General features: G+C 45.6%; 1 non-coding gene across 1 annotated transcript; it reads left to right on the plus strand.

Moving 5' to 3' along the window:
- Positions 1–11,775: 11,775 nt before the first annotated feature.
- TRNAP-AGG lies at positions 11,776–11,847 on the plus strand. Its single transcript has one exon. It is a non-coding gene; the product is annotated as a tRNA-Pro (tRNA).
- Positions 11,848–12,355: the final 508 nt, after the last annotated feature.

Genomic DNA, 12,355 nt, shown 5'->3' on the forward strand with positions numbered 1-12,355 from the left:
TACTCCATATGCTGATTCAGCCGATGGATAACCTGGCGGAGCAAGATCCACTGATGAGGATGAGGTCCCCAGGTGTCGCATCAGTGGACTAGATGATGTAGTGGGAAGAAACAGGCGAAGGGAACTGGCCGATGAGGTGGCCGTGCTACTCGATAACGAGGGTAGAAGGGGATCTCCGCAGCGAGTTCAGGGTAGTGCGTGGGAGGTGGATTTGCTCGGGGTGTTGCGTTCGGTTGGCAGCGAGTGAAATCGGGAGGGATCTCGAGCGATTACAAGCGGGGGTTGCGGGAGGTTGCCGTCTTCCCGATGGGATTTTTTTTTCTTTTTTTCATAACTAACCACATCTATGAGCGTCAGATTCTAATTGAATCGACGACCGTTGAGTAGTCTGACAATTTTCTACTATCGGACTACGGATGAAAAGCGTTTCCCCTTTTATAGAGGCACATGAGGTGGTTTCGTTGGTAGATTTAATAAGGTTAGAGGGATAGAAGTTAGTAGAAAATATGCAGCGGAGACTAGTTAGGACATTTTAGAGTACAAGTACAACTCAGTTATGAGGATGTTAGTAGGGGCATCAAATTCAAGCAAATTAGAAGGGTAACACTTTTTCTCACAAAGCACTGGAAATCCAGTAAACTGGTCTGTTACGGAAATCTTGAGAGAAAAAATAACCTTGTTCACACCACAACACATCATGGTTATCGCTCATAATGTCAAACTTACGTATTGAAGGAGGCCAGGTAAGTGGTGTTGGGGAACGTAGCAGAATTTTAAAATTTTCTATGCATCAGCAAGATCAATCTATGGAGTCATCTAGCAACGAGGGAGAGGAGAGTGCATCTACATACCCTTGTAGATCGCGAGCGGAAGCGTTCAAGAGAACGGGGTTGATGGAGTCGTACTCGTCGTGATCCAAATCACCGATGACCTAGCGCCGAACGGACGGCACCTCCGCGTTCAACACACGTACGGTTGGGAAGACGTCTCCTCCAACTTGATCCAGCAAGGGGGAAGGAGAGGTTGATGGAGATCCAGCAGCACGACGGTGTGGTGGTGGAAGCAACAGTGATCTCGGCAGGGCTTCGCCAAGCTCAGTGAGAGGGAGGCGCCAGGGGCTAGGGTGCGGCTGCCCTCCCTCCCCCCCACTATTTATAGGACCCCTAGGGGGGCGCCGGCCCTAGGAGATGCCATTTCCAAGGGGGCGGCGGCCAAGGGGGGTGGAGTGCTCCCCAAGCCAAGTGGGGCGCCCCCACCCTTAGGGTTTCCAACCCTAGACGCAGGGGGAGGCCCAAGGGGGCGCAACAGCCCACTAGGGGCTGGTTCCCCTCCCACTTTAGCCCATGGGGCCCTCCGGGATAGGTGGCCCCACCCGGTGGACCCCCGGGACCCTTCCGGTGGTCCCGGTATAATATCGATTACCCCCGAAACTTTCCCGATGGCCGAAACTTGACTTCCTATATATAAATCTTCACCTCTGGACCATTCCGGAACTCCTCATGACATTCGGGATCTCATCCGGGACTCCGAACAACTTTCGGGTTACCGTATACTAATATCTCAACAAACCTAGCGTCACCGAACCTTAAGTATGTAGACCCTACGGGTTCGGGAGACACGCAGACATGACCGAGATGACTCTTCGGTCAGTAACCAACAGCGGGATCTGGATACCCATGTTGGCTCCCACATGCTCCTCGATGATCTCATCGAATGAACCATGATGTCGAGGATTCAATCAATCTCGTATACAATTCCCTTTGTCAATCGGTACGTTACTTGCCCGAGACTCGATCGTCGGTATCCCAATACCTCGCTCAATCTCATTACCGGCAAGTCACTTTACTCGTACCATAATGCATGATCCCGTGATCAACCACTTGGTCACTTTGAGCTCATTATGATGATGCATTACCGAGTGGGCCCAGAGATACCTCTCCGTCATACGGAGTGACAAATCCCAGTCTCGATTTGTGCCAACCCAACAGACACTTTCGGAGATACCCGTAGTGCACCTTTATAGTCACCCAGTTACGTTGTGACGTTTGGCACACCCAAAGCACTCCTACGGTATCTGGGAGTTGCACAATCACATGGTCTAAGGAAATGATACTTGACATTTGGAAAAGCTATAGCAAACGAACTACACGATCTTTGAGCTATGCTTAGGATTGGGTCTTGTCCATCACATCATTCTCCTAATGATGTGATCCCGTTATCAATGACATCCAATGTCCATAGTCAGGAAACCATGACTATCTTTTGATCAACGAGCTAGTCAACTAGAGGCTCACTAGGGACGTGTTGTGGTCTATGTATTCACACATGTATTACGATTTCCGGATAACACAATTATAGCATGAACAATAGACAATTATCATGAACAAAGAAATATAATAATAACCATTTTATTATTGCCTCTAGGGCATATTTCCAACAGTCTCCCATTTGCACTAGAGTCAATAGTCTAGTTACATTGTGATGAATCGAACACCCATGCAGTTCTGGTGTTGATCATGTTTTGCTCTAGGGAGAGATTTAGTCAATGGATCTGCCACATTCAGGTCCGTATGTAGTTTACCTGGGCTCCTTGGCAAGAGCAATAGCTCCAGTGTTGTCACAGAAGAGAGTCATCGGGCCCGACGCATTGGGTATGACTCCTAGGTCGGTAATGAACTCCTTCACCCAGATTGCCTCTTGTGCTGCCTCCGAGGCTGCCATGTACTCCGCTTCACATGTAGATCCCGCCACAACGCTTTGCTTGCAACTGCACCAGCTTACTGCCCCACCATTCAAAATATACACGTATCCGGTTTGTGACTTAGAGTCATCTAGATCTGTGTCGAAGCTAGCATCGACGTAACCCTTTACGACGAGCTCTTCGTCACCTCCATAAATGAGAAACATATCCTCAGTCCTCTTCAGGTACTTCAGGATATTCTTGACCGCTGTCCAGTGTTCCATGCCGGGATTACTTTGGTACCTTCCTACCAAACTTACGGCAAGGTTTACATCAGGTCTGGTACACAGCACAGCTTACATGATAGACCCTATGGCCGAGGCATAGGGGACGACACTCATCTTTTCTCTATCTTCTGCCGTGGTCGGGCATTGAGCCGTGCTCAATCTCGTACCTTGCAATACAGGCAAGAACCCCTTCTTTGATTGATCCATTTTGAACCTCTTCAATATCTTGTCAAGGTACGTACTCTGTGAAAGACCAATGAGGAGTCTCGATCTATCTCTATAGATCTTCAAGATCCTTCATTGAAAAACACTTGTTCAAGTAGGCCTTTATGCTTTCCAAGAATTCTATATCATTTCCCATCAATAGTATGTCATCCACATACAATGTGAGAAATGCTACAGAGCTCCCACTCACTTTCATGTAAATGCAGGCTTCTCCATAAGTCTGCGTAAACCCAAATGCTTTGATCATCTCATCAAAACGAATGTTCCAACTCCAAGATGCTTGCACCAGCCCATAGATTGAGCGTTGAAGCTTGCACACCTTGTCAGCATTCTTAGGATCGACAAAACCTTCCGGCTGCATCATATACAATTCTTCCTTAAGGAAACCATTAAGGATTGTCGTTTTGACGTCCATTTGCCATATCTCATAATCATAGAATGCGGCAATTGCTAACATGATTCGGACGGACTTCAGCTTCTCTACGGGTGAGAAAGTCTCGTCGTAGTCAACCCCTTGAACTTGTCGATAACCCTTAGCGACAAGCCGAGCTTTATAGATGGTTACATTACCATCCGCGTCTGTCTTCTTCTTAAAGATCCATTTATTTTCTATGGCTCGCCGATCATCGGGCAAGTCAGTCAAAGTCCATACTTTGCTTTCATACATGGATCCTATCTCGGATTTCATGGCTTCCAGCCATTTGTCAGAATCTGGGCCCGTCATCGCTTCCTCATAGTTCGAAGATTCACCGTTGTCTAACAACATGATTTCCAAGACAGGGTTGTCGTACCACTCTGGTGCGGAACGTGTCCTTGTGGACCTACGAAGTTCAGTAGCAACTTGATCTGAAGCTTCATGATCATCATCATTAACTTCCTCTCTAGTCGGTGCAGGCACCTCAGGAACATTTTCATGAGCTGCGCCACTTACCGGTTCAAGAGGTAATACTTCATCGAGTTCTACTTTCCTCCCACTTATTTCTTTCGAGAGAAACTCTTTCTCTAGAAAGGATCCATTCTTGGCAACAAAGATCTTGCCTTTGGATCTGAGGTAGAAGGTATACCCAATAGTTTCTTTAGGGTATCCTATGAAGACGCATTTTTCCGACTTGTGTTCGGGCTTTTCAGGTTGAAGTTTCTTGACATAAGCATCGCATCCCCAAACTTTTAGAAACGACAGCTTAGGTTTCTTCCCAAACCATAATTCATAAGGTGTCGTCTCAACGGATTTCGACGGAGCCCTATTTAAAGTGAATGCGGCAGTCTCTAAAGCATAGCCCCAAAATGACAGCGGTAAATCGGTAAGAGACATCGTGCGATTACGATGTTCGGAAACTATTCCACATTGTCTTAAGTGTGTGCCAACACTAGTAGAAAAAGGGTCAAACATGAAGCACATTAGTGACGGTTTGAATTTGAGCCGACACTAATGGTACAATCAGTGCCGGTTCGAACGGCTATGCATTAATGTCGGTTCGTGTTGAACCTTTAGTACCGGTTCGTACCACGAACTGGTACTAAAGGGGTGATGGCAGGCTGGCGTCAGGCCGGGGCCCCACGATCACCTTTAGTACCGGTTCGTGTCACAAACCGGTACTAAAGGGCTAACGTTTAGTACCGGTTTGTGCCACGAACCGGTACTAAAGGGGTCTGACCTATAGTACCGGTTTGTGACACAAACCGGCACTATAGGGCAATTTTCAAACTCTACCCCCCCCCCCGTGTGTCGCCATTTCAGTTCTGAAAAAATCAAAAGAAAATGATAAAAACATCAAAAAATAAAATCCTTCGAGAGGTAGTTATATTACTACATCTACTAGTTATGAAAATTTGAAAACTTAAATTTGGACATGTTTTGCAAAAAGTGTAGGGAAAATATAAAACGGCTACAACTTTTGCATACGATGTCGGAAAAAAACGTATAATATATCAAAAAATTCAGCACGAAAATACGCATCCGATGGAGACCACCTACGGCCTGTTTGCAATTTTTTAGAATCCTCAAATTCCAAAACAAAAAAAAGATATGGTCAAATTTTAGTTTTTTAAAAAAATTGGTTAAATCTGGTCAAACTACTTATTCAAGAAGTATTAGTGTTACTACATAATTATTCAAGAATATTAGTGTTACTAAATAATTATTTCAATTTTTTAAATTTTGGTCAAATCTGGTCAAACTATGGTCAAACTGTGGTCAAACTATGGTCAAACTTATTCAAGAAATATTAGTGTTACTAAATAATTACTGTTTTTTAGAATAATAATTTCAAACTCAAATGGTGAAATGTGTGACCTAATGCTCAGGCTAAACTGCTGAGGGTTAATAGGATTGACAGCTTACATTTGTTAGGAAAACAACAAGTGCAGACTTGGAATGTAGGGGGAATAGAACTCCGAAGTTAAGCGTGCTCAGGCTGGGGGAGTGAGAGGATGGGTGACCGGCCGGGAAGTCAGGCGATTTGGAATGAGTGATCCACACTTGAGCAGTTAAGAGAGGTGATTAGAGACTAAATCATCAAATAATTCAGAAAAAATAAAAATAAAAAAAATCAATATTTTTTTCCAAAATTTTCAAAAAAAACCTTTAATACCGGTTGGTGTTACCAACCGGTACTAAAGGTCCCCCATACCAGGGCGCGAGCTCACGCCACGTGTTGGCACTTTAGCGCCGGTTCGTGCCGAACCGGTACTAAATGGGGGGGGGGGCCTTTAGTGCCCACCCCCTAGTGCCGGTTATGGAACCGGCACTAAAGGCCCTTACGAACCGGCGCTAAAGCTCCGTTTTCTACTAGTGCAAATTCGTGACTCAAGTATTCCCCCCCACGATATGATCGCAAGAACTTGATTTTCTTGTCACGTTGATTCTCAACCTCACTCTGAAATTCCTTGAACTTTTCAAAGGTCTCAGACTTGTGTTTCATTAAGTAGACATACCCATATCTACTCAATTCATCAGTGAGGGTGAGAACATAACGATAGCCACCGCGAGCCTCAACACTCATTGGACCACACACATCAGTATGTATGATTTCCAATAAGTTGGTTGCTCGCTCCATTGTTCCTGAGAACGGAGTCTTGGTCATTTTACCCATGAGGCATGGTTCGCACCTGTCAAATGATTCGTAATCAAGAGACTCCAAAAGTCCATCTGCATGGAGCTTCTTCATGCGTTTGACACCTATGTGACCAAGGCGGCAGTGCCACAAGTATGTGGGACTATCATTATCAACCTTACATATTTTGGTATTCACACTATGAATATGTGTAACATTACGCCCAAGATTCATTAAGAATAAACCATTCACCAGCGGAGCATGACCATAAAACATATCTCTCATATAAATAGAATAACCATTATTCTCGGATTCAAATGAGTAGCCATCTCGAATTAAACGAGATCCTGATACAATGTTCATGCTCAAAGCTGGTACTAAATAACAATTATTGAGGTTTAAAAGTAATCCCATAGGTAAATGTAGAGGTAGTGTGCCGACGGCGATCACATCGACCTTGGAACCATTCGCGACGCGCATCGTCACCTCGTCCTTCGCCAGTCTCCGCTTATTTCGCAGCTCCTGCTTTAAGTTACAAATATGAGCAACCGCATCGGTATCAATACCCAGGAGCTACTACGAGTACTGGTAAGGTACACATCAATTACATGTATATCACATATACCTATAGTGTTGCCGGCCTTCTTGTCCGCTAAGTATTTGGGGCAGTTCCGCTTCCAGTGACCACTTTCCTTGCAATAAAAACACTCAGTCTCAGGCTTGGGTCCATTCTTTGACTTCTTCCCGGCAGCTTGCTTACCGGGCGCGGCAACTCCCTTGCCGTCCTTCTTGAAGTTCTTTTTACCCTTGCCTTTCTTGAACTTAGTGGTTTTATTCACCATCAACACTTGATGTTCCTTTTTGATTTCCACCTCCGCTGATTTCAGCATTGAATATACCTCAGGAGTGGTCTTTTCCATCCCCTGCATATTGAAGTTCATCACAAAGCTCTTGTAGCTCGGTGGAAGCGACTGAAGGATTCCGTCAATGACCGCGTCATCCGGGAGATTAACTCCCAGCTGAGTCAAGCGGTTATGCAACCCAGACATTTTGAGTATGTGCTCACTGACAGAACTATTTTCCTCCATCTTACAACTAAAGAACTTGTCGGAGACTTCATATCTCTCGACCCGGGCATGAGCTTGGAAAACCATTTTCAGCTCTTCGAACATCTCATATGCTCCGTGTCGCTCAAAACGCTTTGGAGCCCCGGTTCTAAGCTGTAAAGCATGCCGCACTGAATGAGGGAGTAATCATCAGCACATGACTGTCAAGCGTTCATAACATCTCAGTTCTCTGGGATGGGTGCGTCACCTAGCGGTGCTTCTAGAACATAATCTTTCTTGGCATCTATGAGGATGATCCTCAGGTTCCGGACCTAGTCCGTATAGTTACTGCCATCATCTTTCAGCTTGGTTTTCTCTAGGAACGCGTTGAAGTTGAGGGCAACATTAGCGTGGGCCATTTGATCTACAAGACATAGTGTAAAGATTTTAGACTAAGTTCATGATAATTAAGTTCATCTAATAAAATTATTCAATGAACTCTCACGCAGATAGACATCCCTCTAGTCATCTAAGTGAAACATGATCCGAGTCAACTAGGCCGTGTCCGATCATCACGTGAGACGGACTAGTCAACATCGGTGAACATCTTCATGTGGATCGTATCTTCTATACGACTCATGTTCGACCTTTCGGTCTTCCTTGTTCCGAGGCCATGTCTGTACATGCTAGGCTCGTCAAGTCAACCTAAGTGTATTGCATGTGTAAATCTGGCTTACACCCGTTGTATTCGGACGTTAGAATCTATCACACCCGATCATCACGTGGTGCTTCGAAACAACGAACCTTTGCAACGGTGCACAGTTAGGGGGAACACTTTCTTGAAATTATTACGAGGGATCATCTTATTTAAGCGACCATCGTTCTAAGCAAATAAGATGCAAAACATGATAAACATCACATGCAATCAAATAGTGACATGATATGGCCAATATCATTTGCTCCTTTTGATCTCCATCTTCGGGGCTTCATGATCATCGTTGTCACCGGCATGACACCATGATCTCCATCATCGTGTCTTCTTGAAGTTGTCTCGTCATCTATTACTTCTACTACTACGGCTAACGCTTTAGCAATAAAGTAAATTAATTACATGACGTTTATGTTGACATGCAGGTCATAAATAAATTAAGACAGCTCCTATGGCTCCTGCCGGTTGTCATACTCATCGACATGCAAGTCGTGATTCCTATTACAAGAACATGATCAATCTCATACATCACGTATATCATTCATCACATCCTTTTGGCCATATCACATCACACGGCACATGCTGCAAAAACAAGTTAGACGTCCTCTAATTGTTGTTGCAAGTTTTTACGTGGCTGCTATAGGTTTCTAGCAAGAACGTTTCTTACCTATGCCAAAACCACAACGTGATATGCCAATTTCTATTTACCCTTCATAAGGACCCTTTTCATCGAATCTGATCCGACTGAAGTGGGAGAGACAGACACCCGCTAGCCACCTTATGCAACTATTGCATGTCAATCGGTGGAACCAGTCTTACGTAAGCGTACGTGTAAGGTCGGTCCGGACCGCTTCATCCCACGATGCCGCCGAATCATGATAAGACTAGTAACGGCAAGCAAATTGACAATATCCACGTCCACAACTGCTTTGTGTTCTACTCGTGCATAGAAACTACGCATAGACCTACCTCATGATGCCACTGTTGGGGAACGTAGCAGAATTTTAAAATTTTCTATGCATCACCAAGATAAGTCATGGAGTCATCTAGAAACTAGGGAGAGGAGTGTGCATCTACATATCCTTGTAGATTGTGAGCAGAAGCATTCAACAGAACAGGGTTGATGGAGTCGTACTCGTCGTGATCCAAATCACCGATGACCTAGCGCTGAACGGACGGCACCTCCACGTTCAACACACGTACGGTTGGGAAGACGTCTCCTCCAACTTGATCCAGCAAGGGGGAAGGAGAGGTTGATGGAGATCTAGCAGCACGACGGTGTGGTGGTGGAAGCAACGGTGATCTCGGCAGGGCTTCGCCAAGCTCAGGGAGAGGGAGGAGTGTCACGGGAGGGAGAGGGAGGCGCCAGGGGCTAGGGTGAGGCTGCCCTCCCTCCCTCCCACTATTTATAGGACCCCTAGGGGGGGCGCCGGCCCTAGGAGATGCCATCTCCAAGGGGGGGCGGCGGCCAAGGGGGGTGGAGTGCCCCCCAAGCCAAGTGGGGCGCCCCCAACCCTAGGGTTTCCAACCCTAGACGCAGGGGGAGGCCCAAGGGGGGCGCACCAGCCCACTAGGGGTGGTTCCCTCCCACTTTAGCCCATGGGGCCCTCCGGGATAGGTGGCCCCACCCGGTGGACCCCCGGGACCCTTCCGGTGGTCCCGGTACAATACCGATTACCCCCGAAACTTTCCCGATGGCCGAAACTTGACTTCCTATATATAAATCTTCACCTCCGGGCCATTCTGGAACTCCTCGTGACGTCCGGAATATCATCTGGGACTCCGAACAACTTTAGGGTTACCGTATACTAATATCTCAACAAACCTAGCATCACCGAACCTTAACTGTGTAGACCCTACGGGTTCGGGAGACACGCAGACATGACCGAGACGACTCTTCGGTCAATAACCAATAGCGGGATCTAGATACCCATGTTGGCTCCCACATGCTCCTCGATGATCTCATCGGATGAACCACGATGTCGAGGATTCAATCAATCCCGTATACAATTCCCTTTGTCAATCGGTACGTTACTTGCCCGAGACTCGATCGTCGGTATCCCAATACCTCGTTCAATCTCGTTACCGGCAAGTCACTTTACTTGTACCGTAATGCATGATCCCGTGATCAACCACTTGGTCACATTGAGCTCATTATGATGATGAATTACCGAGTGAGCCCAGAGATACCTCTCCATCATACGGAGTGGCAAATCCCAGTCTCGATTCAGGCCAACCCAACAGACACTTTCGGAGATACCTGTAGTGTACCTTTATAGTCACCCAGTTACGTTGTGACGTTTGGCACACCCAAAGCACTCCTACGGTATCTGGGAGTTGCACAATCCCATGGTCTAAGGAAATGATACTTGACATTCGGAAAAGCTATAGCAAACGAACTACACGATCTTTGAGCTATGCTTAGGATTAGGTCTTGTCCATCACATCATTCTCCTAATGATGTGATCCCGTTATCAATGACATCCAATGTCCATAGTCAGGAAACCATGACTATCTTTTGATCAACGAGCTAGTCAACTAGAGGCTCACTAGGGACGTGTTGTGGTCTATGTATTCACACATGTATTACAATTTCCGGATAACACAATTATAGCATGAACAATAGACAATTATCATGAACAAAGAAATATAATAATAACCATTTTATTATTGCCTCTAGGGCATATTTCCAACAAGTGGGACGATGAGGACTGATGGGAAGGAGAGGTGGAGAGAAACTCCTGGCCATAGGCGCTCTGAGAGCCTCGGGGAAGCCACTAGATGGCGCCGACAACGAGTCAAGATTTCGGCTATCACCAGCATGAAGGTGAGTGAGGCCACCATGTCTGTTTGTCACCTTGGATCGGCCACGATGTCATCTTGATGAGCAAATGTTGTCCTCTTGTGCGTCTGATGAATGAAGGATGGTATGAAGAACAGAGAACATGACTCCAACGAAGGAGAGCACAAAGAAGAGCGATCTAAAGAATAGAGAACATGACTACAACTAAGGAGAGCACAATGTAGAACATCACTATTTTCTGATATTTGCGTGTGGTGAGTTGTCACCATGTAAGTAAGTCACAAAAGGAGATTAATTTACAAATATTTATGTAGGCAAATATTAACCATCCATCACATTTAGCTGGCTCTAGGAGAACGGATCTTCAACTCGTTTCTATCCCAAAAAAGCGTACACCAAAAATAACATGAAATTAAAGGCCCCAACCTTTGATCTCCCAACACACGACTAAGGTTCTTTTTTCAATTATATCAGCAATCGAACAATTGCCTAACACATAGCTGGTGCAACTATGCCCAAGAAAACATGGTGCCAAGTCTGCCGACACAAGAAAAAAAAGGTGCAACTCAAGATTTACAACCAACCAAATAGCAGAAATCAAACAAACAACCTAGGGAAGAGATGAACTGAACGTACGCCGTCCCAGATTCAAATCGCTACTGTACTTGATTAATCACAAGTTATCCAGTTGTTTAAGCTCCTGCGTGACGCGCGAGACGATCCATGCATCCCAAAACAAACTCGTCCTCGTCCTCGTCCTCGTCCTGGATGCTAGCTGCCATTGGTGGATTGATCCATCGATCGGCATCTCGCACCGGCCGTAGTTGATGGGATCGATGAGACCATGTGTGTACCTCAGTTCATCGATCGAGTTAGCGCTTGTTGGTGGATGCGGGCTGACTCGATCTCAGATCCAGATTATTGACCCTCGCACGTGTCTAGATAGTTTCTTTCGGAAAATTTAACATCAGAGGGCATTTGGTCTAGTGGTATGAATCTCGCTTAGGGTGCGAGAGGTCCCGAGTTCAATTCTCGGAATGCCCCTATTTTTTTCTCTTTTTTTAACCATTTTTACATATGGTAGATTTTTTTTCCTTTTGTACATGTATATAGTAGTAGAATTTGTTCGTATAGCTAAGCCAATCAGATGCCATGAAAATTAATATCCGTCAAACAACATTGCATTCGGAGATATATATACCCTTCTCTACAAGGAGACGAGGCTGGTGGAAAAAGAGCATCAAATAATCTTATATAGTGCCGGTTGAGTGAGTCTATCACATTTGACGTTCTACTTGGTTCAAACTCGGCTTTCCACCTTAATATGGAACTGCTATGTACCACCGATTGTTTTTGGGTGCCCTTCTTTTCTGTCGGTAGGGACGGAAGGGCTGCTTTCCGAAAAGTCTTCGAAGTTTTTGCCCTATTAGCAACATAAAATGCGCCTGGCCACGCTGTCAGTGTACCTCGCCTCTTCACACAGGTCACTGGTTCAAACTCTGTTATGTACCTACTTTTTCCTTTTTTTTCTTAAACCACGAAGGACCCATAT

Source organism: Triticum dicoccoides, chromosome 7A, assembly GCF_002162155.2.
Source record: "Triticum dicoccoides isolate Atlit2015 ecotype Zavitan chromosome 7A, WEW_v2.0, whole genome shotgun sequence".
In the NCBI taxonomy this organism is placed as follows: domain Eukaryota; kingdom Viridiplantae; phylum Streptophyta; class Magnoliopsida; order Poales; family Poaceae; genus Triticum; species Triticum dicoccoides.